Genomic DNA, 24,644 nt, shown 5'->3' on the forward strand with positions numbered 1-24,644 from the left:
TATATGAACAATTACAGTAATTACAACTAGGTACACGGTGGTGGTCCAATTATGAGAATTCCTGGAGTAAGACAATTCTACGAGAAAATGTGAAAGCTACGGCCCTATCTCCATAAACATTCAAACGTACATACTTTTACACAGACACCATACTGAGTATTTACAGTCCTACCAGAAGTCATCTATGAAGCTGACCATCTCGGGGACCCTCCTTTTTATTATCTTAACTATATTGAAGTGATTTTTATCAAAATGTCAAAGCCAGGAAAAGAATCGCTCAGCAGTATTGCCACAAGCAATTAAAGAGAAGGTTTTAAACAATGCTGCTGAACAGGGCAGCAATACAGAAGAGGAATCATTGCAGTGTTTATGAATATCTGTTCTCCCAGTGTAGCCCTCACTCCTGCTACCTAAGCAGAGGGTCAGGTCATTATACTCTTCATTTTATGTGTTTTGTTGTGTAGGAAGTAGAAGTTACATTTGAAACATCTCTAGTGGTTTGTGCAAAAGCCTCAAAACTTTACAACATTTGTACTAGATTTCCAGAAGGAGAAAGAAAAAGAATGACTGTGAGGGAAGGAAAATGGGGAAATAAATGAAATTGCAGCTGGGGGTAGGCTGTATGTACTTCATGCCATTTCCCAAGAAGGTGGTCTCAGTGTTAGTCACTTCGGGGAGCATCTGGAAAGACAGGACCCTAAGCAATGGTGATCTTAGGCCTGGCTGACTTTTATGTCCCAAGTCTGTCACCAAAGAGAGAGTTGCCAGGGAGTGACGAACACGCAGCCTTGAAAAACATGTTTCTCAGTGGCAACGCACATGGACCTGGTCTGATGGAACTTTCTGAAGTATTTTGTTTACAAGATACCAAGACCTTTGTCTGACTGGTGATTGGAGAGTTGATCTCTTCAATAAACTATAGTAAGTTTCCAGATGGCGCTTTAAATCCAGTTTAATTTGATTTCATGAAAAAAGTAACTTTTTGGCACACTTCATTGCAAAATGAATACTGATTTTATGCAGAAGGCAGGGAATTTCACATTTGGTGAAGTAAAATAATTTGATATTGTTTGGGATACCTGAATCGAATTTAGGCTCCAAGTAAACCAAGTACAAAATTGAGAGTAAACACTGTAGGAAACCCCTCTCACCTCTATTCTCACCTCAAAAATACCCATTAACCCTCACATAATCCCATTAAAAGCAGGAAGGCACAGAGAAATGCATTTTACATTCTAGTAGAAGTCAGACTGTGGAAAAGGGATAGTAGAGGAATTAATGAGGGGCTTTCTATTTTCCAGTTCTCAAACTTGATTCTGCCTGAGAAACACGTCCTGGAGCTTAAAAGGAAAGTGGCATTGGAGAAACTACCATGCTTTCTGAGCAAAGTCTGGGCTGCCCCTTTGGCATGATCTGCTTTGATTCTCTTCCAGCTCCTCTTTGTCTGTTGTTATCATCCAAGGCAGCAAATGTGCCTTCCTCAATTAGCATGCCCAAGCTTTCTGGCTGACCCAGGGTCCTGGAATGAAATCAATGTTAATGGTTCTTGTGATTCTGGTTGTTTTTGCTTTATTGATGTTTCCTTCTCCCTTCATCCCACCCCCATACTAATTTTCATTCTACTTGAAAACAACCCAAAATGATGAATTATTTTGTGCTTTTCTGCAGTGGTAGGATTTAATTGGGTTTCCCTGGCTCAGTTCAATTCCTGGCACAAATAAGTCAAATCCTTGAACAGGAGGGACAGACAGCAGGTAAGATGGTGAAGAATGTGTCTGAAGCACTATGAGAGTCTACTGAAAACCATGATGTCACCCACATATCTCCTTTCATCTCCCTTCCTCCTCCCTCCCCCGGCTTCCTTCCTTCATCCCTCTCTTCCTTCCTTCATCCCTTCTTCCCCTCTCTCTTTCCTTTTCATTTTGTTTTGGTTTGTTTTGGCTTTGTCTGCTTTGGTAAAATATGTCCAGCATTACACAGTGTAACATTAGGATACAGAAATGTTGCAAATACCATTGATATCCAAAGAAATTAATTACTTGAATGTTCTTGTTCACAGGAAAATAAAATAGTATAAACCTCTTTGCAACTTTATTTATAAAGAGAGTGCTGATAATATTTGGTTTTTCTTTCCATTGACTAAAGAAGAGTTAAAAGGAAATGCCAAGCATACCATTTATCTACTGAGGTGTCACAAGCCAGCCATGATTCTGCTGTTGGTGGGGCAGTTTTGCTGATTTTTTTTCCAGGCTTGTCGCAAGGCTGCATTTAGCCCAGCTTCTTCCTTGGGGCTGCAGGATCCAAGATGACGTAAGTCCTACACCTGGGCTGTGGCCCTGCCTATCAGCTGGGTCTCGCTCTCTATCATTCTCTCTCACACTCTCTCCAAGATTTTTCATCATCCATGGGCTAGGTGAACTTAATATTATCAGGCTGGCAGTACTCCAAGATTCAGAGATAGAATCCACACAACCTCTTGAGGCTGTCTCCAGAAACTCAGACAATCACATTCTATTGGTCAAAATAAGTTATAAAGCCAGCCCAAATTCAAGGAATAGGGAAACAGACTCCACCTTTTGACAGAAAGAATATCAATAAATATATGATGATATTTTATCTACCATAAATAAAAATTTATATCAAAATTATATGTCTAAAGTTCAGGCTAGGCTTCATGAAGGCTGTGAATATTTATTATATTTATTTTCACATATCAAGCTCAGAGAGGTACCAGATGGTAGATACCATTATCTGTTTGTTGAACAAGTACTGATGGCAATGAATGGAGAAAATGTAACAAAAATAAAATGATGATAACAATTTCCCTTCACTATCTATGTAACTTTATCATTTTTATAGTTGTTTGTGTGAGGTCATTTGTTGTGTGAAATTAATTTGGACAGACACAGAAGAGTTTAATTTCAAGATCCTTTGTAGGGGTACAGAGTAAGTTTGAAAAAATGGCTTGAGGGTTTGTTGTTTTTCTTTTTAGGGTTGCACCAGTGCCATATCAAAGTTTCCAGGCTAGGGGTCGAATGGAAGCTTCAGCTGCTGGCCTATACCACACCCACAGCAATGCCAGATCTGAGCCAAGTGTGCAACCTATGCTGCAGCTTGTAGCAACACTGGATGTTTAACCCACTGAATGAGGCCAGGGATTGACACTGCATCCTCTTGGACACTACGTCAGGTTCCTAACTTGGTGAGCCACAAAGGGAACCCCAGCTTGAGGTATTTTAGATTCTGAATATAACATAAAAAAAATCAAAAAAGTGCAAAGATAACTTATATGTGTAGGGCGGTTAGTGAATAAAGGACTATCAAGATTGTTGAGCTGAGAATAGAAACTACAGTATTTTTTTAAAGGCAAGACAGATAATATCAGATCTAATGCAATAGGTTTGAGGTTTGATCTAATGCAATATAAAAATACATTACAGACTTTCTAAAACAGTGGCTCAACACTTCCCTAGTGAGAAGTCTGTACACTCAGACAATGATTCTCTCACTCAAACAAGTCATTACCAAGTGCTAAACTTAAAGAGACTACATGGAATACTAAGGAAGTTATAGTAAAGAGAAAAATAATAGTAGAGTTTGTATCAGGCTTAAACTCCCTACCTCTAGACTCAAACCTAAAGAACATCTGACCTCCTCTAATGTCTCTTCATGCTCAACATCCTCTCCCTATCTGATCACGGCTACATGTGCCCCTAGAGTTGAGGCTTCTTTGAGATTTTCCTTACGCATCGATTGAATACCATCCTGCACTTTGAAGCCTATGAAGCATTGCTCACTTACTGGCTAGACTAAGTATCTTAACAAGATTACACATTCCTTAAGGACAGAAAGTTTGCTTTTTTCTTTTCCTTCTTTTTGCCCTCAGTGATAGCAATAATAAATAAATTTCTAGTTAAAAAATAAACAGAAAAATGTTCAAAGTATTTTTCTTGCATAGTAATAATACGCATGCCTTTTATTTTCTTTCTTACAATGAGTTAACATAAGCAAAGTGTTTCCATGAGCAACTAACATATAGGACTTGCTGGATGATATTTTACTATTCTTACTGCTATTATCATTATTAGTAATTATGCCTGTAATTTATAAGCTGAATGAATCAAAGCAACATGTCTCCTTGTAGATCCTCTGTAATGTAAACCATGGGCAAACTGGCCACCTGTGCAAATTGATTTAGGTAACAAATATTCATTGCACATTTCACACGTGCCAAATTTTCATTTTCACTGGTAAGCCAAACAGGCATGGTTCCTCCCTCCAGAGAGCTTACAATCTAGGTTAGGGGTTGAGGAGGCACATATTAAACTAGTGAAAGACAGATTACAAATCTCAACAAGACTGATAAATGGAAAGGAAAAGGTATTAAGAATAAGTACACAGGACTCAGAGCAACAAGCTATACCAGGTGGTCAAGAAATACCTTCCTGAAGAAGTTATATTTAAGATGAAATAAAAAAAATAAAATAACATTGTTGCAGCCCAGTCAACAGTGATAGGAGAACATTGTAAACACAAGGGAGCAGCATGGGATCAAAGCCATCTGATGAAAAGAGAGTATAGGAACCTATAAAATGGAAGAATTTGCTATTCTTTGGTCACTGAAGGTGACCGCCGAGGTTTAAATCTTGGCCTTTTCCTTTGTTAGCTGTTTGACTCAAGTAGTTTACTCTATGTGCCTTAGTCTCCTCAGCTATAAAAAAAAAAAAAAGAGAGATAACATAATTACCTTACAGGGTATTACGAGGATTAACATGAAAGTGCCTAGCATGGTGGCTTAGCACACGATAAATGTTTTCTTTGTATTACTGGAGAAAATTGGGCTGGCTGACTCAGTCAGTCAACAAACATATGTTGAGGATCTACTACACACAGCCCTGCTGGTGATGCACTTAACATTACACTGGCCCGTGGAACTTTGCTACTTTTTTTTTCTTTTTTTTTTCTTTTTTTATTACTCAGTGAAATTTATCACACCTGTAGTTGTACAACGATCATCACAATCCAATTTCACAGGATTTCCAGCTACTATTTTCTTTAATTTTCAGCCAGTAGCATGATATCACTTCAAATGTCTAGATCTTGGGATATGAGTTCCTTGACAGAGCTGTTTGGGTTCTTTTTTTTTTAGGGCCGCACCCACAGCATATGGAACTTCCCAGGCTAGTGATCGAACTGGAGTTAACAGCTGCGAGCCTACACCACAGCCACAGCAAGGAGGGATCCAAGCTGTGTCTTTGACCTACACCACACCTCACAGCAATGCTGGATCCTTAACTGACCGAGTGAGCTTAGGGATTGAAGCCACATCCTCATGGCTATCGTTGGTTCATTACCACGGATCTACAACAGGAACTCCTGCTTGGCTTCCTAATGATAAAAGCTTACATTTTCCATTCATACCATAGCCTTCTCTTCCCAAAGCTTGGAACTCTGCAAGTGGAGCTTGGAAGCAGGGAGTGGATGGAAGGGCTCGGATAGAACAGTGGTTGCTATGGGGTCTCATGCTGCGCCCCCCAGAATGTCACACTGCTCCCACTTATGCAAAGCTGCCAGCCTGCAATTTTACCTTAATGGAAGTTTCTACTTGCCCTTTATTCCTCCAATCCTCTCCATGTATCTCAGAAATCTCACCTGCATCTCTGACACACAAGGCGTAAACTGGTCCCCCTCTGGCCCTGGGATGTTCTCCTGTGACCTCAGAAGTAGCATAGAATACAGAGTTAATGCTTCTGGGGTGATCCTGGACCAAAGGTGGATGGAGCCAATGGACAGAGTCTTCTATTCCCTCCCCCAACCCTTCTTCTTTTATATTGACGACTCTCACAAGCATGTCATCCAGTTCTCACAGCAGCCCAAGTAGAAACACAGAAAAACACCCTGATGTTGGCTTTTCCTTCTTCCCAGAGCTGTGCTCACAGTTGCCTCCAGTAATAACCTCTCAAATCACTTCTTACACCCCAGCCCTCCAACCCCCCACAATAATGGTCACCTCTGAACCCAACAGTACTTATTTTTCCTTTATTTTTAAAAATACAACTATTATACAATTTTAGAAGCTATCTAATAAAAGCCATTTGGAAATTTTAAAAGAAGATAAAATATATTAGAATATATATTTATTTCTTCTCCCTAGCACATTTTATTCTCACTCCATATACGTATACACACATATAAGTATATATGAATACATCCATATATATATATACACACACACATATATATATATATCCTTCCTCCATGAGTCTTATGTTTAAAAGGAAAGAATGAAATTCCTTAAAACTTTGAGAATACTAACAAATACACATTTTAGAAGTACAAAGTCAGTAACCTACTGATGTTTCCTCTCTCTGTAGCGTTAATTATAGTGCATACAAACATGGAAAAATGTAAACAGCATCCTAAGGTTTTGTTCAATGTGTGTTCATGATATAACACCTGAGAATCCAACTTTAGGTCTTTTGCTTAGGGAATATTTTTGAAAACTATCACAGTCGCCTCTGCACCGAATAGTACTCCCCCCTTTCTTTTTAAAAATATAAATATTGAATAATTCTAGGAGCTATCTTATAAGAGTCATTCGTAAAACTCTAAATAAAAGTTACTTGATCAGAAAATTTTGTATATCAGCTATGCATAGAGACAACTAATTTCCAACATTTTCTGAAATGTGATTTCAAATACCATCTTTTCATTTCTAACAATGCATTTGTAAATACATGTTTAAGCTTAAAGATATTTACTACGTTGAATATGTAAACTATTATTGCTCACTATCTTATCTTTATCTGTTCTTTTATTTCTTTCTGTTCTCTTGTTCCAAAACCTCCACTCTGATTATGAAAGGATATAACATTTTGATAAAATGAAAATATGAACATTATTGACTGGAAAAGCATATTGTGGAAATTTATAGAATGTATGATTTTATTTTCTTTAACAAAAGAAAAGACATTGTTAAGTGTTATTCATCTAACTCTGAAGAGATTTATTATCCACCTAATTATAAGGAAAGAGGGAGGAGAGAGAGAGAGAGAAGAACAACAATTAGAAGACGACGACGAGGAGGAGGAGGAGAAAGAAGAAGAAGAAGAGGAGGAAGAAGAAATAGGAAATGGAGGAGGAGATGGAGGAGTAGAAGGTGGGTGAGAAAGCGGGGAAGGTGGAGAGGGAAGGGGAGAATGATGATAAAGATGGGGAAATGAAGAGGAGATCCAGAAAGTATATACTAAGGTTTTAACATCAAGTATGCATTTTTATTACTGTCTGGGGTTTTTATTATCTGTACTTAATTTATTACGATGACTATATATAGCTTCTATCAAAAATATATACATATATGACAACTTATATGTTGTGACATGTTGTTATATATACTACAATATGTGTGTGTGTGTATACACATATAAATAAAAACTTGAAGAAAGCACTGATTCAGGGTTTGTTTGAGTCAACCTATTTTACTCATCTGAAGAAATAAACAGAAAAAACACAAATAGTCTCTTGCCAAGGATAAATTAACTCAGTTTCCAACAAGAGGTTTCAAGTTGGCCTGGAATTTCCAAGTTCATGAGTGTTGAGTGGTCTCTAAATTTGGAAACATGTTTTTCCCATTGCTAATAATAAGTCTTATGAACTATCCTACACAAAGCAATAGATGCCCTAAATAAACACTATAAAAATAACCTCCTTTATTTATGGCCATGCTGTTTCAGATGCCCACAACCAATTGTCTACCCTGCTTCGGAGGCCAGAACCCTTCTAGTCTCTTTTCATTTCATACTTGTCACTCCCAATTCTCTGTTGAATTTGGTAAATATTAAAAATAAAATGGACAACACATTGAAAGATGATAAGCAAATGATATACGTAATTAATACCTTCAAATCTTCAATGTGTTCTTTGAGTTAGATTTCCAGTCTATGAGATCAAGGAGTTCTCCTTCTTCATATATTACACAGTATCCTTCCTTTAAAAAATACATTTAAAAAGTAAAGAAATGAAAGGCAGTTGAGGATCAAGTATATGTCATTGCTAAAGGAATGATGGAGTCCAGACCGTAAGACAACACTCCCTGGGGTTCCCAGGAGCCTTTGCAACATCTGTAGGTCACTTACCTTTAAGATCCAACCTCTCAATGCTTTCTACCTTACTATAGGCTATAGAAGGGGCGCCCCCTCTTTATTTTCATACAGAGCAAATGCATTCCATAGTAAATTTTGGAGGGGACAGGCAGACACAGCAGCTTGCTCTGAAAAAGATGCCCAGAAATAAAGAAATACAGGATAAAAGTTCTTTCTCTCCCGACATTTTGATAGTGAGCATAGTTTTCTTTCTGCAACTGAGGAGAGTCAAGCAGAGGGCTGGGTTCCCTGAGAATGATAAGTGTGTGGGCGCTCTAACTCTATTATTTGTAATGGCTGAGAGGCTTGCCAGACTGCTATAATGTATTGATACTTCAGAGAAGCAAGAAAACATTCTGAGATTTCATTTACTTAATGGCTTACAGATTAATTGAGTTCCATACAGTCTTGAATGTTGTACAGTTTTCCTTATAACATATTGTACTATTTTTAAAATAGAACAAATGATTTTTCTTAAAGATAGCATTTTTTTCTTCACTTGAATTAACTAGTTCCAACTGATCCATTATATTAAAATCATATGTAGAAATTTTAGACTGAAAGAAATGAAATTCTATTATTTCTCTAACTTCTATGAAAAGCAAGGTTTCACCATATTGAATCCTCCAGTAACATAACACAGGCTGACTTTTAAGAGTGCTTTTCAAATAAAAGCTTAAAAATGTACTTTGATTTTAAAAAATAATAGTTATTTTGTTATTCTTTTCTTTAACTGAGACTAAAGAAAAATATTGTTTAACTTATTGTGCTTCTTAGGAAAGTTTCAGTTTTCTTCCAGTTCAGTGCATGCTAGGGAAAATGAAGTCAAAAATCTTTTGTCAAGAACTCCCAGTGCTACACAGGCAGAATCTCATTGCTAATCCATTCCAAAGGCAACAGTCTGCATCTATTAACCCCAAGCACCCCACCCATCCCACTCCCTCCCCCACCCCCTTGGCAACCACAAATCTATTCTCCACGATTTTCTTTTCTGTGAAAGAGTTCATTTGTGCTGTATTTTAGATTCCAGATATAAGTGATATCACGCGGTATTTGTCTTTCTCCTTCTGACTTACATCACTCAGTATGAGAGTCTCTAGTTCCATCCATGTTGCTGCAAATGGCATTATTTTGTTCTTTTTTATGACTGAGTAGTATTCTATTGTGTATATATACATCTTCCTAATCCAATGAAAATCAGTATATATATATATATATATATATATATATATATGAAAGGAACTCTCTCCCCATATAAGACAAACTATGTTGAATAAAGGCACTTCAAAGAATTGTTTTTGGTTTTTCCATGTGTGTGATTCAATTTGTTTTTTTATTTTTTCCATTAGAGTTGGTTTACAGTGTTCTGTCAACTTTCTACTATACAGCAAAATGATCCAGTCACACACACATTTATATATACACATTATTTTTCTCATATTATCCTCCATCATGCTCCATCACAAGTGACTAGATACAGTTCCCAGTGCTATACAGCAGGATCTCATTGCTTATCCATTCTGAATGCAATAGTTTACATCTATTAACCCCAGATTCCTAATCCATCCCACTCCCTCCAGCTTCCCCTTGGCAACCACAAGTCTACTCTCCAAGTCCATGAGTTCTTTTCTGTGGACAAAGAACTGTTTTGTTAAATAAAAAGTTAAACTAATGTCCCACACTTATTCAGAAAACAAAATTAATGACAGCCACATAAGGGTTGTCAAAATTCAGAGAAGTATATGATCCATCCAGATCTGAGTAGGGAATTGTCACTGAGGAAATAAAATGTGCTTTGGGTGATGGGCTTTATTTGGTTATTTGGAGGGAATGAGTATTTTATGACCAGGGTTCTGATGGAGAGCATCAGGGAACAGCTAATGACAAGGAGGAAACCAGCCTGCCTGGAACAGGCATTTCATGTTAAGAAAAGGTGGGGAAATTGGATGAGTTTGGGGAATAGGTTGGGGAAGCAGACAGGAAAAGTGGTGAGATTAAAAAAAAAAAAAATAGGGCAATCCTTAATACTCATCTGAGAGGTTCAGGTTTGAACATTCAACTGCTAAGAAGTGACTGAAGTTTTCTGAAAAATAGGGATTGTCATCTCTAAAAAGAGGGAAAGAACTAAGATGAAATATAGGAAAAGGAAGGGAGAGACAGCTATTAGTGATTTTCTCTACTGGTAATGATGAAAGTGACAGACACTGAAATGGAAGCATTTGAACCATAGTCGCAACAATAGAGTCACAAATCACTGGAGAGTAAGAAGTCAGAATGATATATACCAGACTTTGATCATGGTTGAGTTTTTTACAGCACTAAGTGGGCTCTTGGCAGTTCAACAATGCCGGAGCAAAGAGTTTAGGCAAAAAAGATTATAAAAGAGAGAGATCCTCTAAGTTTGGGAATCTAATTTTTTTTTTCCTGTTATAAATGGCTAAGAAGATCACACAAAAATGTGTCTGTTTTAAACTGGTCTGTTTTAAATCAGTTTAATGAATTCAATTAGCTGATTAATTAAATTTATTTTAAATTAATAGTAATCAGCTTACTGTATTTCCCCAGTTCCCTCTAATCAATCCACTAGTCCTCTTATGGCCAGATTAGACACTTCCCTTACACTACATGGTCATCTACTGGTGTTTCCTATTTTATACTATGGATTTTCCCTCCCTCCACTTTTCTAGCAACCACTGTGCTATTGTTCATATTCAGGGTTCCTCTCTCTCCCGCAATGCACTACATTGTACATTATTAGTATTTAACTGTTCTCATAAATCTACTCTTATTTAGCTAAAAAATATTCCTCCAAAAGATAATTTCAGCTTTTTCATTTCCAACTTTTTCATTTTTCTCCTCTGAGCTCTTAATTAATGATTGAATTTAAAGATGAAAGAAAAAAAAAATCTACACGCGCTTTATTTTGCACTTGTCTTCACTAAAGTTAAATGACTATCACTAAAGTTATTCTTTCAATTCCCATAGAATAAATGTTTTTCACTTCTCTTGGCTGAATCCCCTCCCCTAAATGCTGGAACCTATCACTTCATGCCTCTTCTGGGGTTTTGTTTCTAACACAGATATTGCATCTGCGCTTAAATAAATTTTAACTTAGTATTTATCTTTTGGGGAAAACACACACACAATTTACTGAGAGAAAACATTTGTCCTAATGGTGGAATTTTAAATATTTGGTCTCCATTTCCCAAATTCTATTAGTTAGTGGTATTTTAAATGTTTGGTTTCCCTTTTCCAAATTCCTATCAGGAATTCGTATTTAGGAGAGTTGACTAACCATCCATGACTACCTCTCTTCTTTCTTCAAATCCCAGTGAAGGGTGGAAAACTCTAAAAATAACTTTGCACCACTAAATCCATTATACCACTGCAAAACCTAAAGGATATGATTAATTTATCAGACAGCATAAAAGAGATTATTTATGAAACCCAACAAAGCTTAGTCTCCTGCAATTCATGACATTAAAAGAAGGATGACCAAATAAATGAGTTTAATCAGAGGTACTTCCAAAGTTTTCCAATTCCAAAAGGAGATGGAAGAGGGAGGATAACTAGCCCTGTCAAGTAGTTAGTAGGTTGAAGTAATTCAAGGACTGTAGAGCAGTTGGAGGAACCCCTCAAAAAGGAGTTTTCCTAGAAGATAAAACTAAGCAAATAGCTCTCCAAGTAAAATGGTGGTTCTGCTCTCGGAGACTCTGCATGGAAATTAGGTCAAGAAAAAGTTGCTACAGTGGATTGAAACAAAACAAACAAAAACTGTTGTACCTGTAATTCCCTTCTCCTTCTAAACAAAATACAGCCACACCTACACGCACGCACACTCTTTCTCCCCATTTTTATCCTCCCCTCTACCCTTGTTCTCAGCCAGTGAACTTCATAATCAGGGGATAAAAAACTTACCTTACCTGTGGTTTAAAGACACTTGAATATAACATGTTGATAAATCTGGGCTTTTGTTATAATTAGGAATAAACTAATGCCTCAAACAATTGAGGGAAAACAAAGAAAGAGAGACACAGATTGAATGAATAAAGCCTTAAGGAAAACTAAAGCAATAAATGAAATAGAAGATAATATACAGTATAGGATGTTTGATAACCTCAAAGATTATACAGAATAGCATATCTCAAAACAAGAACTGGCTACAAGTAACTAAGTAAACTGAAGTCTTGAGTGTTAAAATGAAACAGAAAAAAACCTGTCAATTTCAGTGTTAATAAAATAAGGCATAGCTGCAGAGAGACACCTGTCTTGACTATATATGGGGGCAAGCCCTAAAATTAAAAAGATGAAAATTATGAAGGAGGGGTGAAATTATGTGAATGCAATTAAGAAACATGAAAAATGGATCCAGGAAATCAATATTCAGTCCAAAAGGAAAAGAAAGAATGATGTGGAAGGAATGATTAAAAATGGAAGGAAAATTAACTTCTAGAAGAAATATGTGGCACAATGAGCAGAATTATCTCAAAGTGACCCTAGATCTTACTGTAGGTTCTCCAGACAAATAAGCGTCTTTGATTTCTCTCAGGAAGTTTCACTAAGCTTGGCTTTCCATCATGGGTAGAAGTCCATCAGGCGCTGGGCAGCTGGTTTCCCAGAAAATTCTTGTAAACAGCTGCTACTATATCAGACTACCTAGCATCAAAAAAAAATTTTCTTTCCCTGAAAACACTGTACTTTTGCTTGCACCATAGCAAACCAGATACACAGTGTAAAGGGACCTGGAGTTCAGCCTCACACTGTGGGTGAGGAGTACCCAGACCTCAGGACATTCTTCTGCAGATCGTAGGAGAATGGGAGCCTGTGTCTGCTTTCTTCTTTTCTCATTGAGCCTGTGCCTTTGTCTTGTCCCTTTCCTCAATGAACCCTGTCCCTTAAGCTCCTTAAAGTGATGCTATGATTTACCATAGTTGGAGACTGAGAAGGGAAGCACCATGTGTAACGAAATCTTGAATATTCAGAGAACAGTACCCATCAAATATTTTACAAGATTAGTGGTTATTTAAATACATTCTGGAGAAAACATGTGATCTTCAAGGATAAAGGGAAATACCTATGTTTTCTTATTTTTTTGGATCGATTATATTCTAGAACGAGTTAACCTTGACTTTAATTGAATTCTAAATGTATTTCAAACAAAAATGTGAAAGGAACTCAATAGGCCAGTATAAAAACTCATATAGAAGAAAAAGTATAAATGAATAAGGAAAAAAAGTGTCATGTGGTGGACACTATCCCTTTCTCCTTAGAGCCCTCTCATGGACCAAAGGACACATTCCTCCTGCTTCTTTGGGTTCTGCAAGCATATAACCCTCAGGAAACCTTCCTCCCCAGGAATGTCTCTCAGCTGAAGAAAGCACTTCATCCAGAGTCTACATACCTTCTAAGGGGCAGCCTGCATCCAATTACTGGTTGATGCAGGAGTATAGTAGCTCAGACATCCCCCTTCAGCTTAAGACATCTAGAGAGGAGAGGGGCTTCCTTTCTGCAGAGCGCTCCGTGGGGTCAAGTATGGCTTAATGTGACATCTCAAGCTCATTTTCGCCCTCCTGCATTCCTGCATTGGTCTCTTCCCCACAGACGGTGATCACCAAAGCACTCACTAAAAACTTCCTACATACTGATCTCCAGCCCAGAGTCTAGTTCAAGAGAGACAGACCTGCTCTATCAGATGTAGATACTGCAACAAGTAAAATACAGCACATTAAACACAGTGATATCAATATGTCACAAGACAACTGAATCAGAAAGAAAACAGAAAGGCAAGAAACCGACACACACATAAACTATCATGATGTGGTACCTCACAAAGGTTTATTTATTTATTTTTTTTAGACAGGAAATATTGACTTTTAAATAAACAGTTGGGGAAAATGATTGTCTATACATCAAAGGAAAAGAAAATATAGTCTATTTTCTCACCTTATATTATGCATAAAACAAGTGTCATATAAATTAAAGATGTAGACATAAAAACTAGAGTATGACAACACCTAGAATTAAGCATCAGACAATACTTTATAAGCTTGAATGGGAAGAGGGTGTTAGCATAAGGCTTCACAAACAAACCAAAATTCAGTCATTCATAAAAAATGGTTTTTTAAATCGTTTTAAACTTTTAATTTTTTACCTTTACATTCTGACATAATTTCAAACACACACAAAGTAATATAGAATATTACCATATATGCTTTTCCCATGCTAAAGAAAAACTGTATTAAAATACTGTACAATATTTAGTAGGTTTCTGTATTACAAAGATATGATTTAGCAATTGTGAACCTATTTGTACTCTAGAAATGACTAAATACATAAATACATTATAGATAATGAGGCCCACGCTTCTCTCAGTCACAGAAAGGTTTCTTCTACTGAGAAAAATGGAGTAAATGCTGTGGTAACAGGTGGTATTAGAAATAGATAGGTAACCACCCAGGCCTAAAGTTCTCTATGGGGCTCAATTATTCAAAATTGTATTTCATTCCACTTCTATTATCTTGATCCATATATTCCCCCCTTTACCCAATGTCAACTGTTTGCCATAATTGATGCAAACATCAGTAGCTGGAAGCTCAAATCTTCCCCTAAAAATTTCTCTTTGTTAACTCAAAGGAATTTCTAATATTTTAAATCAAATGAAGAGTGACAAAGTGAAGTAAAATACTCTAGGCAGTGTTTATGAGAGATACTAGGCAAAACTACCCTCCCTAATCTAACGAAAGTGTCCCATAACAAAAATCATTAGCTTAGTCTTTAAGAACAGATTAACTTTTAACTTCTGCCTCTCAATTTTCCTTTCCTAAAACCAATAACCTTGACTTGGAGGTAGAGTCCTGCCGCCATGTTTCTGCCAGATCATTATGCCTGTTTGACTTTTTAGAAGAGGGATGGGTCCAATCAAAACCTCTTTGTGCAAATTTAAATTAAAGACAAAGAAATTAAGAATCAGACTCTGGTAATTGCTAGACACAGGAGATGGAGATATGGACTCTGGGGCTATGGTCATTTTGGCCCATGTGCAAAGATGAGGCTTGCAATAACACTGTTGATAAAGAGGATGGAAGTGATGCAGGAGACCATGCATTTCCAAAGAGAATAAATAGCTAGAAAGTTTATATACTCACCTGTTGACTTTTCATGTCTAGTAAGGTCTAACTGTATCTATAGTTATGTTTAAGTAGATGTTCACAATTCTTTAATTAATACATAATACTCTTGTTGCCTATGCTACCTTGAGAAAGTCTTTGTTTCTTCCTTGAAATTAAGAAATTATCTGACAAGACATTGTATGATTGGTAAAACTGAAGTAGGGTAATGAAAAAAAGTCACTAAATATGGTTCCTTAGTGTTTACTATTAGTTTAAATCATCTATAAACACCTGGATATACAAAAATACACTATGTATATACAAAAATAAAATATGAAGCCTCTGTACTGATGTTTCCTCCACAGTTTAACATGGAATTTATTTCATGATGTGTATTCTATGTTGCATTTACATTTTGATCCAGATGATAGTTTTAACAAAGAATAGAAAGAGAAGTGTTTCAGGGACTTAGAAATGGAAAAGGAATACATAACAGTCTTCAATGGTCCCAGCATACCTGAAGAAATTTGTGTTCAGTGTAATTCTCTAACGCAAGCTGATAACCTGGAATCAAAGAGCTGAGAAATACTAAATTGAATCTAGTATTATGAAAAGGAAATTGTAAACAGTAACTATATTAAAAGTTACCCTTTATACTTGTCAATAGTAACTGTATTAAAAGTTACCCTTTACAGAATCTAGGGCAAAAATTCTCCCCTTCCATTAAAAAAAAAAAAAAAAAAAAAAACTATCTTTAGCATGCTTTGGAATGTTCTGTATTTCCCTGATCAAAAGCATTTTGAATGAAACTAGCTGGATCTGAGGAACAAAAATATAGGCAAGTATCAAACAACTGAAGAAGCAGCTTAGTAAGTTTAGGGAATTAGGGAGTTATTTCTCTCAAGAGTCATTTTAGAAGATTTGAAGCATGCAGACAGTGACAATCTATTAATTTTCCTTGTAGGCTGCCTTATTTTTCTACTTAGTGTTCAGCAAATGCAAAGCCAACTACCAAACACTCAGCTCTGAATATTCACTAATCAATAGACAATTATCTCTGGCTGAGGCCAGGATGAAAACAACCCAAGAAATAAAACACTATCTCGTCCTTACTCCATTCCCCACTTTGTCTGCATACTCTCCTGATACAACCCTTCTAAGCACTTAGTGATAATTATTTGGGAAAAAAATCCCCACAATCCCATATAAAATTATCTTAAAACATTTTACAAAGAAAACTCACTTTTCCATTATAGTCAAAATATAAAGTCAGTACAATAAATAATTCACATTGGCAGTAAAACAAACATATAGTATACAATTACATTAACTCTGTGCCAGATGTTTACATTTACTGTAACAAAAATTAACATATAGATACTTATCCTGATTCTGCAGAAGAGGAAACTGAAGTTCCAAGAAAATAAATCTTGAACACAGTAACATACTAAATGATCAATTTAGGACTTTAAAATAAGCCATTAAGAGAGTAACCATCCACTTTTTGCCTCTATCCATGAGATAACATAGAAGGATATTGCTTTAAGTATTTTGCTAGCCATATTTTACATGGATTATCAATTAATGTAAAGGAAAAAAACTAAATTATAGCTATGTATTTTATGAATTTGAAATGGAAGCTAATATCATTCTATATAAATGCATCCTTTATAATTATGATATTATTAAAGGTTGTCCACTTTTAAAATGGTAACATTGGTTGTCAATTTGAAGTTTACTTTCCCTAAAATGATTATATCATTTTATACTAATTTTTACATATATTGAACTCATTTTTGCTTCTATTTTTATGCTGACTCATATCCACCACTCACGAAATTGTATTAGTGTCTCAGGAATACTTCAGTAAAACATAAAATGAGTAATAAAAGGTGCAACAGGAATTATGGAACTCATAAAATGGCCTCAAATTACATCAACAGTGAGAGTCTGATACGAAAAAAATGTGTTAATATACTGGCAAAGGTATAAATATGAATATTTGCAAAACCACCTATATCAGAAAATGACAATCAGGATATATGATAGTAAATATCTGAACACTGGATATTAATAGACTGGAAAGCCAGCTGAATAACACTGGCATAGGGCCAATAAAGTCTGCATAATTAAAAGTAAAAAAAAAAAAAAGACAACCTAGAGGTTTTTTAAAAAAAAAATTGGTAAAAAAAATACAGTCCAGTACAAAGTATTAATTTTAAAGATAAAGGCAGAGAAGAAACTAAAACTATAGTTATATTACCCAAAAATCATGGTCATGAGACAAAGTAACTATAAATATCAACATGACAACATATTTGCAAAATCAGGTAGAAAATTAGGAATTATCCGCTCTGTTTGAAAGGAAATGTTTCATCAAAAGTTCTATGTCTCTTAACAGTGCTCTTAGGAATAACTGAAGTTCTCATAAAATAAGGATACGCAAAGTATTTTAAAAAAGAATTAATGCTCTGTTCAAAGAAAATTTTAAAAGTTATTGTAAAAATTCCCTTTTTAAATGATGCGGTTGGCTATCACAAAGTGGTAATGACATACATTAGAGAAAAGCAATTATCATGACATGATCATTCCACCAAATACTTTGGTTATAGTTGTGCAAAATCCCTGAGGTACAGAATATGACTCTGCTCTTAAAATAGATGTGGTACCTATACCAAGGAGATGATCTTGTTAGTATTTGTTTGAACTGATACTAAAGACACAAACCACTGGAAAAGAGCTATTTCATTGAATTTACATGTATTTTGTGTGCCATAACCTAGCTGGAGAAGGAGGCATTAATCCCAGGATAATGGAGAGCCATGTACCAAGAAAGGACATTTCAGTGTAAAGAGAAGATGTTGACTATGAAGTTGATCCCACATAGAGTTATATTCACAGACAATGGCTGGGAGTCAAAATTAGATTTCAAGGTCATAATTTGGTGGTAAAAGAAAGAAAAAAATAAATATCTTAAATTTGTCAAAGCATGTTCTCTGGGACTATACCTTTTCAACATGCTGACTAAAGAGATGGGATGCAAATAAAATCTAATTTTCCATATGAAGGCAAGTGCACTTCCAAGATAAAGAGCCTCATTCAAATTTAAAGAATGAAATATGAGATAAAACTATTTCTCTTTTGTAATAAATGAACTATCAAGCTAATAAAAAATGTGGAAGAATACTAAAAGCATATTGCTAAGAGAAAGAAGTCACTCTGAAAGTCTACACACAAAGGTCAACTATCTGATTCTGAAAAATGCAAAAACACAAAGACAGTTTAAAAAAAACTTTGGTTGCGAAATGGAGGGAGGAAGGAATAGAAGGGAAAGAGTAGATTCCTAGGACTGTCCAGCTATTCTCTGTAATAGCTATTCTTCTTTTAAATTTGTTTTTTTATTGAAGTTATCATTGAGTTACAATGTTGTGTTAATTATTGCTATAACTCAGTTATACAAATATATACATTCTTTTTTCTTTTGGCCACACCCACAATATGCAGAAGTTCCTGGGGCAAGGATCAAATCCATGCCATGGCAGCAACCTGAGCCACTGCAGTGACAAAACAGGATCCTTAACCCACTGTGTCTGGAAAGAACTCCTATAAATTTTTGGGGGGTGGTGGTTACTGGCTTTTTTAAAATAATGATTTTCATTTTTTCCATTATAGTTTACAGTGTTGTCAATTTCTACTGTACAGCAAGGAGCCCACTTACAGTGTTCTGTCAATTTCTACTGTACAGCAAGGTGACCCAGTCACACATACATATACATTCTTTTTCATACATTATCCTTCAACATGTTCCATCATAAGTGACTAGATATAGTTCCCTGTGCTATACAGCAGGATCTCATTACTTATCCACTCCAAATGTAATAGTTTGCATCTATTAACACCAGATTCCCAGTCCATTCCACTCCCTCCCCCGTCCCCTTCCCATTTCCAACTACAAGTCTATCCTCCAAGTCCATGAGTTTCTTTTCTGAGGAAAGGTTCATTTGGGTCATATATTAGATTCCAGGTATAAGTGATATCATATGGTATTTGTCTGCCTCTTTCTGACTTATGTCACTTAGTATGAGAGTCTCTATTTCCATCCATGTTGCTGCAAATAGCATTAATTTGTTCGTTTTTATGACTGAGTAGCATTCCATTATGTATATGCACCGCTTTTTTTTAATCCAGTCATCTGTTGATGAAAATTTATATTGTTTCCATGTCATGGCCATTATGAAGAGAGCTACAATGAACATACAGGTGCATATTATCTTTTTCAAGGAAAGTTTTATCTGGATATATGCTGAAGAGTAGGATCGCTGGGTCATATGGTAGTTCTATAGTTAGTTTTCTGAGATACCGCCATACTGTTTTCCATAGTGGCTGTACAAACTGACATTCCCTCCAACACAGTAGGAGGGTACTCTTCTTTCCACACCCTCTCCAGCATTTGTTATCTGAAGACTTATTAATGATGGCTATTCTAACTGGCGTGAGATGGTACTTCCTCATAGTTTTGATTTGCATTTCTCTATTAGTGATGTTTAGCAAATTTTAATTTGCATGTTGGCCATCTGTATATCTTCTTTGAAGAAATGTCTATTCAGGTCTTTTGCCCATTTTTCAATTGGAATTTTGGTTTTTTATATTGAGTTGTTTAAGCAGTTTGTACATTTTAGAGATTAAGCCCTTGTCATTTGCATCATTTGAAACTATTTTCTCATTCCGTGGGTTGTCTTTTTGGTTTTTTTATGGTTTTCTTTGCTGTGCAAAAGCTTGTCAGTTTAATTAGGTCCCATTGGTTTATTTTTGCTTTTATTTCTGTTGCTTTGGGAGACTGACCTAAGAAAACATTTGTAAGGCTGCTGATGTCAAAGAATGTTTTGCCTATGTTCTCTTCTAGAACTCCTATAAATTATTTTTTGTATTTTAAAAAATATGGGAGTTCCCGTGGTGGCACAGTGGTTAACAAATCCGACTAGGAACATGAGGTTGTGGGTTCGATCCCTGGCCTTGCCCAAGCGGGTTAAGGACCCGGCGTTGCCATGAGCTGTGGTGTAGGTTGCAGACATGTCTCGAATCCCGCTTTGCTGTGGCTCTGGTATAGGCTGGTGGTTACAGCTCCAATTAGACCCCAAGCCTGGGAACCTCCATATGCCATGAGAGCGGCCCTAGAAAAGGCAAAAAAAAAAGAAAAGGGTTTACCCAGGAGATTGAATAATAATTCCCTGTGCTATATAGTAGGACCTCGTTGTTTATCCATTCTATACTTAATAGTTTGCCTCTACTAACCCCAAACTCCTTATCCATTTCCTCCCCACTCATCTTCCCCATTTGCAACCACAGGTCTGTTCTCTATGTCTGTGAGTCTGTTTTTGCTTTGGAGATAGGTTCATTTGTGCCATATTTTAGATTCCACATATATCTGATATCAGATGGGATTTTTCTTTCATTTCTGATGTACTTCACCTAGTATGATAATCACTAGTTCCATTGATGTTACTGCATATGACATTATTTCTTTCTTTTTATGTATTAGTAATATTCTGCTGCATATATGTACCACATTTTTATCCATTCATCTGTCTATGGACTTTTAGATTATTTCCATGCCTTGGTTATTGTAAATAGTGTTGCTATAAATATAAGGGTGCATGTACCTTTGTGAAGTGTAGTTTTGTCTGGATAAAGCCCCGGAGTGGGATTGCTGGATCATATGATAATTCTATTTTTAGTTTTTTTGAAGAACATCCATACTGTTTTCCATCGTGGCTGAACCAAGTTAAAACTTTCTTACTGAAAGATTCTAATACTGAAAGTTAAAGGGCTCTTTGAATTTATATGCCTTACTGAGGTGGCACAAGGTATGTGATATTCTCAGCATGTTACAGAGTCCAAGTCTATTATTTAAGGATCACAGTATTATTTTTAGTATTAGAGATAAAAGAAAAGTATATTTTAAGAAAAAAGACTCCATCTCAGGGTGTATTAGTCATAGTTCTCCATAGAAACAGAATCAATAGGAGATCCATCTATCAAGAAAGACTGATTTCTTATAAGGAATTAACACACACAACCATAGAGGTGGAGAAGTCCCCACATTCTGTTATCTGAAAGTCTGCAAGCTGGAGACCCAGAAAAGGCTGTGGTATAATTTAATCTGAGACCAAAGGCCTGGGAATGAGGGAAGCCAATAGTATAAATCCCAGGCTGAGGGCAGGAGAAAATGTGATGACATGTTCGAGCTCAACCTTGAGGGGGCAAATTCCTTCTACCTCCACCCTTTGTTCTATTCAGTCCCTCAAGGGATTCAAAGACACCGACCCTCTGCTTAACTGAGTTCACAGATTCAAATGTCAAACTCATCCAGAACCCCATTGACAGACACACTAAGAGACAATGTTTAAAATGGGCACGTCTTTGTCAAGTTGACACAAAAAGTTAACTATCACAGAGAGGTACGTAGATTGCTGAAAATGTTATTTATTTTTCCCAAACCCTTTATTATTTTTTTCACTCACTAAAGAAAAAAACTGAAGATATATTATTAGGCATATTTAACAATTTACATCCAAATGATACTACTATGTCCTGCTGAGATCTGAATCCTTCCAAAGTAGACTAGAAATCCATTTGCTCTAGTCCTTTTGCTGAACTAGTCAGCCTAGCTGTGTTTGACTGAAACCTCCCTACTGACTTGGCATCCAGGGAGGAACACTGAAAGGAGCTATTGATCCCATTAGAATCCAACTGTCCAGAACTACCTGACAGAAGGACCACATTCTGGATACTCTTCCCCAATGATATGCCATTGTAACTTAATGACTTTTTCACTTAGTGAAAGTAAAGAATAAGAAATGCAAGTAGAACCTGATTCATTGCTTAGACTCTGTATCACCAGAAGAGAAGACACATTTATCTTGAAGTGAATGTACATGTCATGTATTCACCTGGTAATTCAGAAGAGAGACTGTGGGAGCTTCAGTGTCTACACCTATAAAATGAGAAATTCCATCCTAGAAAGGGTTTTAGAAGAATAAGAGAGTGAAAACTACTCAAAATGTCTTAAAGAAATAATATAAATTGCAAAATAATTCTGATATTTAGACTAGAATGGTTCTCATACATGATCTATTGATTTTTTTTTACAAGTCCAGAGGGCTTAATTTCTTACTCTGGAACACACAATTAATAAAGGCAAATCAGAGACAGGAACTTAGTAATTTGGTCTGTCTCAAAGTTCAATGCTCATTCTCCTTTACTCTGCAACAATTCTTTGTGTTTTGATTTCATTAAGATTGCTCTTCAAAGGTACAACAGATATTTTCATGAAGATTCTTTGTAAGTAATTTAATGTGATACTAATCAGGTTGTAAGTATATGAACGAAACTTATATACACACACACACACACACACACAAAACCTATCTTAAATGCTTGGTAATATAAAGAAGTCTAAGGTGATGGAAATAATCATTAACCTATTGGAATTATGAATTTGATTTTCGTATCTTGATACAGTCATTTTGATCTTGCTCAGTTTTCTTGCTTTCTTCATGAATGACAACAGTCACCTACAAGGTATCTTGAGTCATAAATGAATTATTCTTTTTTTTTGTCTTTTTTTTTGTTGTTGTTGTTGTTGTTGTTGTTGCTATGTTGCTATTTCTTGGGCCGCTCCCGCGGCATATGGAGGTTCCCAGGCTAGGGGTTGAATCGGAGCTGTAGCCACCGGCCTACGACAGAGCCACAGCAACGCAGGATCCGAGCCGCGTCTGCAACCTACACCACAGCTCACGGCAACGCCGGATCGTTAACCCACTGAGCAAGGGCAGGGACCGAACCCGCAACCTCATGGTTCCTAGTCGGATTCGTTAACCACTGCACCACGACGGGAACTCCTGAATTATTCTTTTTTTATTCTGTCAAAGGATTATTCTATTTTATTTATTGATTATTATTTTTCCCATTATAATTGGTTTACAATATTCTGGCAATTTTCTACCATAGAGCAAAAGAGACCTAATCTCAGACACAAACACACACACATTCATTTTGTCACGTTATCCTCCATCATGTTCCATCGTAATTGACTATATATAGTTAGTTCTCTGTGCTATACAGCAGGATCTCATTGCTTATCCACTCCAAATAATAATCTGCATCTATTACCCCAAATTCCCAGTTCATTCCACTCCCTCCCCCTTCCCCTTGGCAACCACAAGTCTGTTCTCCAAGTCCATGATTTTGTTTTCTGTGGAAAGGTTAATTTAGGCCATATATTAGATTCCAGACATAAGTGATATCATATGGTATCTTTTATTTCTCTTTCTGACATGTCACTTAGTATGAGAATCTCTAGTTCCATCCATGTTGCTGCAAATGGCATTATTTTGTTCATTTTCATGGCTGAGTATAAATTTTCCATTGTGTATATATACCACTTCTTAATCCTTTCATCTGTGGATGGACATTTAAGTTGTTTCCATATCTCGGCTATTTGTAAAGACTGCTGCAGTGAACATACGGGTGCATGTGTCTTTTTCAAGCAAGGCTGTTTTCTGGATATATGCTCAAGAATGGGATTGCTGGGTCATATGGAAGTTCTATATTTAGTTTTCTGTGGTACCTCCATACTGTTTTCCATAGTGGTTGTACCAATTTACATTCCCATCAACAGTCTAGGATGGTTCTCTTTTCTCCACACCCTCTCCAGCATTTGTTATTTGTGGATTTATTAATGATGGCCATTCTGACTGGTGTGAGTGGGTACCTCAGAGTAGTTTGGATTTGCATTTCTCCTTTTTTTTTTTTTTGGTCTTTTTGCCTTTTCTAGGGCCACTTCTGCAGCACATAGAGGTTCCCAGGCTAGGGGGTCGAATCGGAGCTGTAACCGCCGGCCTACGCCAGAGCCACAGCAACGCGGATCTGAGCCATGTCTGCAACCTACACCACAGCTCACGGCAACGCCAGATCCTTAACCCACTAAGCAAGGCCAGGGACCAAACCCCTCACCTCATGGTTCCTAGTCCGATTCGGATTCGTTAATCACTGTACCACGATGGGGACTCCTGCATTTCTCTAATAATCAGTGATGTTGAGCATTTTTTTTTTAATTTTCCTGTTGGCTATCTGTATGTCTTTGGAGAAACATTTATTCAGCTCTTTTACCCATTTTTTGATTCGGCTGTGGGCTTTTTTGCTATTGAGTTGTATAAGTTGTCTGTATATGAGATTAAACCCTTCTTGGTTGCATCACTTGAAATTATTTTCTCCCATTCTTCTGACAGTCTTTTTTTTTTTTTTTTATGGTTTCCTTTGCTGTGCAAAAGCTTATCAATTTGATTAGGTCCCACTGGTTTACTTTTCCTTTTATTTCTGTTGCCTTGGGAGA

Source organism: Phacochoerus africanus, chromosome 16 (assembly GCF_016906955.1).
Source record: "Phacochoerus africanus isolate WHEZ1 chromosome 16, ROS_Pafr_v1, whole genome shotgun sequence".
Lineage (NCBI taxonomy): Eukaryota > Metazoa > Chordata > Mammalia > Artiodactyla > Suidae > Phacochoerus > Phacochoerus africanus.